The sequence below is a fragment of the Littorina saxatilis genome, linkage group LG4 (genome assembly GCF_037325665.1).
Source record: "Littorina saxatilis isolate snail1 linkage group LG4, US_GU_Lsax_2.0, whole genome shotgun sequence".
Classification (NCBI taxonomy): Eukaryota; Metazoa; Mollusca; class Gastropoda; order Littorinimorpha; family Littorinidae; genus Littorina; species Littorina saxatilis.
The window spans coordinates 69,194,103-69,200,647 of NC_090248.1; positions in this window are offsets into that span (position 1 = coordinate 69,194,103).

The following is a 6,545-nucleotide window of genomic DNA, read 5'->3' on the forward strand; positions in this document are numbered from 1 at the left end:
CAGTTACTAGAGTATGATGGTTTTTCACCGAGTATCATATTCGGCACTCTAGGGGAACTTCCACAAGTTATTCTTTTCCTCTGCCACGTATTTTGCTGAGGACAAGTCGTCACATTTCCTTCGTCGGCGATGGCTTTCGCATAAGGATTCGACAAGGGGTTCTGGACGTTTTGGGTCACTGTTGACGAACAGAGACTGTTCCAGGGAGGAGGCGGACTTTGCTTCCATTGAGAGTTACAATCATAGGCTTTTGAGGTAATAAATCATTATTTAACGCTGTTGATGAGTCTGTGTTGTGGAATGAAATACTCTCTGTTGTTCTTTCCAGGTTAGCGCATAATTTACTCTCTGTGACGCTAAAATACTAATCTGTATATGGTTTTTGCAGATAGGGAGAGAAGGACGGAAAATGGCTGTTTTGTTGTTGTAAAAAGTCAGTTTTGTGCAGGCCCACGTGCTCGATGAGATATTTAAAGATGACATGTTTTAAGGTGGTGGGTGAGGGGTAGCTGACATGTTTAGTGCACCGATGCTTTCTGTTTGCAGCCTTCCTTCGTTCGTTCGTTTCGTTCGTTCGTTACGTTCCCGTAACATCGGCACGGCTGACTCTGGCGGGAACTGTTGAGGCTACGCTAACCAGGAGACCGGCTAACCAGGAGACCGGCTAACCAGCGGACCGGCTAACCAGCGAACCGGCTAACCAGCGGACCGGCTAACCAGCGAACCGACTAACCAGCATACCGGCTAAGCAGCAGCAGCAGAGATAAAGCTAAGTGCACCATGTCGTACGCACCCCGTTGACCACCGTTGTCTTTTCGTATCTATGATTTCATTGGAGTAGTGACAACGTGGGGTGTGTGACACCTGCACGAACTAGAGCTTTTCGAACAGAACATTCTCATTTCGACTGTATTTACACGGGTTCAGCGTGTTACTATAATTTTCTACATAGTACTGGCATTTTGTCAGTGAACACTGGTTTTTTGACGTGTTGAGAACGTAAAAGGAACATATTTTGAGTGAAGGCTCGAGGGAGGTGGAGAGTTTATACATAAACAGGCGTCTGAAACTTATACTTTTGTTGACTCTATTTAATTGTATGCCTGCGAGAGTGGATCGTGGTGTGGTTAGTTAATTAGTAGTAATTAACCGGTTCATAATCACCTTGAGTGATATATTGAAACGTGACACGTGGGGGCCAAGCCGGGATATACTCAGTTAATTTCCAACTGATAAAGACCCACCAATTAAGGATAACTAAGAGCAGATAATCTCGTCAGTGCTCGACTTATTTTCTGCTTGGTGCTACCCTTTTTTGTATAGTTTTGATCATATACCACACCTTAAGCGATTCACATCTTGCAGGAAATGTAAATTGTAATTTGTGAGTTATTGTATGCGCTAACTGTGATTACTTCCCTTTCCTTTGTTTGTGAATCTTTGTTGTTGTACGTTCAGAGTTTTCCGTTGCAGAGAGCTGAGCGGGGTTAGCGGATTTGTTATTCGTTTTACTCAGTTTTCTCTACATTGTTGTTTCGCATTCCGTAACAGGTTACATTTTCTACCGTCTTGTTTTACTTGGATTTTTCTCCATATTTTGACTTTGTTGGAATTTTGGGGGGGAAGGGTCCGAGGACTTCTGTCCTAACCAAGGCTGTGGGAAACACTCTGTTTCACCGCAAAAAGCAGCCGATAAAGTAGGCCACGGCTGTGGGAAACACTTTGTTTCACCGCAGAAAGCAGCCATAAAGTAGGCTACGCGATTTGTTCTACACCGTTTGGATTTTTCTTCTGCATTTTCCGGTTGCTGGATTTTTGTATCCACCGCTTTCGTCACCGCGTATTCTAGCTATAGCTGCGTTAGACTTACTTTGGTAATAAAGCTTTGCTAAAACTAACCATGGCTACAGGGGGATCTCCGACGAGGAGAATAACTTTCGAGACTCCTGGTAGTGAGCAACCGACTGAGCGAGACGCACGCGTTAGAGCCCGAAGCGTTCTAAAACGCTTAGAAGTAGAACGGAAGGAAGAATTTGAGCGACTGACAAGAAAAGAAGAACGTGACAGACAGGACAAGAAGGACGAACTTGACAGACAAGAAAGGGAACGACAGGCTGAACGACAGGCCGAACGTGACCGACAGGACAAGAAAGAGAAAGACGAACTTGACAGACAAGAAAGGGAACGACAGGCAGAACGAGACAGACAGGAAAGGAAAGACGAGCTTGACAGACAAGAACGGAAAGAGAAAGACGAACGTGACAGACAGGAAAAGAAAGACGAGCTTGAGAGACAGGAACGACAGGCCGAACTTGACAGACAAGAAAGGGAACGGCAGGCCGAACGTGATAGACAGGACAAACAGGCCGAACGCGATCACCAGCTAGAACTAGCTAGGCTGCAGGCCGAGAAGGGTACGCTTACTCAGGCTAGCGCGCCGACGTTTGTTGCCGACCGTACGAGACTGCCGACGTTCGACGATGACAAGGACGAGCTCGACGACTTTTTACGCCGGTTTGAGCGCATCGCATCTGACCAGAAGTGGGAAGAGGCCACGTGGGCTAGCCGCCTTAGCACCTGCTTAAAGGGACGCGCATTGCAGCTCTACAACGCTTTGGATGACGACGAGGCGAGAGACTATCAGGCACTAAAGAAGGCGTTACTCCAGCGCTTCAACCTGACTGCGGAAGCCTACAGACGACGTCTGCGTAACAGCAAGAGACTGAGCGGCGAGCTGAGTCATCAGTTTGTGGCACGCCTTAACCTCTACCTGCGGCGCTGGGTGGAGATGGCCGAAAAGGACTGGACCGTCAACGACCTTGCCGACCTCATAGTCATGGAACAACTGATGTCCAGCCTGCGACCTGAGGTGGTGACCTTCGTGCAGGAGCACCAGCCCAAGACTACTCAGGAGGCAGCCGACTGGATCAGAGTGCACGAGGACGCCCAGGCGATCTCCGGCAAATCTTCAGGCTCACGGCCAGGAAAAACGGGAAATTCGGGTTCTTCAGGACCCAAGGACGGGAAGGACGATCAGGGACACAAGGGATCGAGTTCCAGAACTGACATCCAGTGTTACTACTGCAACAAGCGGGGCCACGTGAAGAAGGACTGCCACAAGAGACAGGCTGACCAGAAGGGCGTTCACTTCGTTGGCAGTGAGGAGTTCAGGGACGTCACGAGCTCATGCACCATCCCACAACTCTGCGTTCCGTGCTCCAGGAAACATTTCCAGCCCCACTGCAACGTCTACGTTAACGGAGTGAAGGGCGAAGGTCTGCGGGACACAGGGGCAGACATGATAGTGGTTCGGGCGAGTCTAGTTCCAGCTATGGCCTACACAGGAGACAGCATCAGGGTGAGAATGGCCGAGGCATCTCACGCTTACGACTTGAACACGGCAGTGATCAAGGTCGTAACCCCGTTGTTCACGGGGACCATTGTGGCCGTCGTCATGGACGATCCTCCATGCGACCTGCTCATTGGAAACCGGGTTCAGTTTGTGGACGGCGTCACCAGGGAGGTTCCCGTTTATCGGTCTCCCGACGTCATTTCAGTGCTCACGCGGGCACAGGCGGAGCGAGAGGACAAACCTCTCAAACCCCTACCTGCTGCACGAGCTGCCCTGGGGAACGTGACCCCCGCGCTTCTCGCGAAGGCTCAGGATTCTGACCCGACCTTAGCTACTCCTCGGGAGCACGCGAAGTCGGGGAAGGTGAAGCTGAGCGGGAAGCATGGGAGGTCAAAGTTCCTCAGGGACAAGAAGTTGCTCTACCGTGAGTTCAGCAACCAAGAAGGTACATTCAAACAGGTTGTCGTGCCTCGCGAGTTTCGCGAGGGTGTCATGGCAACGGCACACGACTCGATTCTGGGAGGTCATCTTGGTACCAAGAAGACCACGGATCGTGTCTGGCGCCACTTTTACTGGCCAGGCATCTGCACGGATGTCCGACGTTTCTGTGCGTCCTGCGATAAGTGCCAGAAGGTGGTTGCCAAAGGAAGGGTGAGGAAGGTCCCCTTAGAGAAGATGCCGCTCATCGACGAACCCTTTCGTCGGGTGGCAGTGGACATCATCGGGCCCATCTTGCCTGCGTCTGAGGACGGAAACAGATACATTTTGACCATGGTGGACTACGCTACTCGATACCCAGAGGCGATCCCTCTGAAATCGATTGAAGCCACGCGAGTAGCTGAGGCTCTGGTTACTATGTGGTCCCGGCTGGGAATTCCATCAGAGGTACTCACCGACAGAGGCACGCAGTTCACGGGAGGAGTGATGGCGGAGGCAGCACGACTGCTATCACTGGAGCAGCACTTCACCACTCCTTACCATGCTCAGTGCAACGGACTGGTGGAAAGGTTCAATGGCACCTTGAAGACCATGCTGAGGAAACTAGCTCAGGAGAAACCACGCACGTGGGACAGGTACATCCCAGCATTGCTTTTTGCATACCGCGAGGTTCCTCAGGAGAGCTTGGGCTTTTCCCCATTTGAGTTGTTGTACGGCAGACAGGTACGCGGTCCCATGGCTATCCTGCGTCAGGCTTGGACGGACGAAGAAGCTGACGAGGAGGTGCAGACGACAGCGACCTACATTGTAGAACTCAGGAACAGGATTGAAGAGACCTGCAAACTGGCTCAAGAGAACCTGGGAAGAGCAGCACAGCGTTACGCGCGAGGATTCGACCGCAAGGCACGGCCGCGCAGCTTCAAGATTGGAGAACGGGTGTTGCTACTTCTACCTGTCAAACACAACAAGCTACAACTGCAGTGGCAAGGACCTTTTGAGGTGACAGCGAAAGTGGGCCAAAACGACTACAGGATCGTCATGAACGGGAAAGCACGCCTGTACCACGCCAACCTGCTGCGCGCCTACATAGAGAGGACTGCCTACGGGGAAAAGGACAAAGTGACAGAAGCAGTTGCTGTCGTGATGGACGAGACAACGGAAGAACAGGGAGGAGGACGGGTACCAGTTTGTCCGCTGGAGGCTAGTGAGGATCTCACGGACGTGCACATCTCACCTGATCTTGGGGACGACCAGCAGGCGGACCTGCAAGAGATCCTGAAGGATGCAGCACGGGTCCTTACAGACATACCACTTCAGACGCATCTAGAGGAGTTTACCTTCGACTTGCTGGAGAAACAGCCAGTGAGGACGAAGCAGTATCCCATGCCTCATGCCCAGAAGGAGGTGGTCAGGAAGGAAATCGCCGACATGACGAAGTTGGGCGTCATCGAGCCAGCGAACTCTCCCTACAGTTCACCAATTGTGCTTGTAAAGAAGAAGGATGGACGCGTCAGGTTCTGTGTTGACTACCGGAAGCTGAACAAGATTACGGCGTTTGACGCGGAACCCATGCCTGATGTGGACTACCTCTTCAGTCACTTGGCCAAGGCCAAGTACTTTTCCAAACTGGACCTCACCAAGGGATACTGGCAAATCCCAGTTGCCGAGGAAGACCGCCCAAAGACTGCATTTACCACTCCATTCGGCCAGTTCCAGTGGACAGTCATGCCTTTTGGTCTACAGAATGCAGGTGCCGTCTTCACTCGCATGATGAGGAAACTTTTGGAACCATTGAAGCGCGAGGACATCAGCAGTTTCATCGACGATGTGCTGATCGCGACAGAGACATGGACTGAACATCTCGACGCCCTGCGCGACGTGTTCGGAAGGTTGAAGGACGGAAATCTGGGAGCTAAACCGTCCAAGTGCTACTTGGGATTCCGGGAATTGTCTTTCCTGGGTCATGTTGTCGGCGAGGGATTGCTCGTTCCAGAGGACGACAAGATCCAGAAGATTCGGGAGGCGGAGCCACCGCGCACGAAGAAAGAAGTCAGGTCTTTCCTGGGCCTAGCCAGCTTCTATAGACGCTTCATCCCGCACTTTGCCGAAATCGCTCTACCACTGACCAACCTTACCAAGAAACTACAACCGACCGTTGTAGTGTGGACTGAGGAATGTAGCTCCGCATTCAACACCCTGAAGAGGCGACTCACCAGTCAGCCTATTCTCCGACTACCAGACCTGAACAAGGACTTCGTGCTGAGGACAGACGCTTCAGGGAAGGGACTTGGGGCAGTGTTGCTTCAGGAGACAGAGGGGTTTTTGCACCCTGTTTGCTTCGCCAGCCGTAAGCTGACCTCGGCCGAGGCAGCGTATGCAACGGTTGAACGCGAGTGTCTCGCCATTGTCTGGGGCATCCAGAAGTTCGAAGCGTACCTGTACGGACGACCTTTCTGTCTGGAGACGGACCATCAGCCTCTGCAATATCTTCAGGTTGCAAGGTTGGCAAACGCCAGACTTATGCGCTGGGCGTTGATTCTCCAACCGTACCAATTCACGGTACGCGTCATTCCGGGCGCCAACAATGTTGGAGCTGACTTTCTCTCTCGGGCTGTAGAGGAGAACATGACTGTGAGCGAAACCGAGGTTTCGTCTTGAAGAGGGGAGGTGTGTCACGATCGGGTGACAGAGACCAAGAAAGCGTCACTCAGTGGAGTGCCTGTTCTGGGTCAATGTATGATAGAAAGCGCCTGTG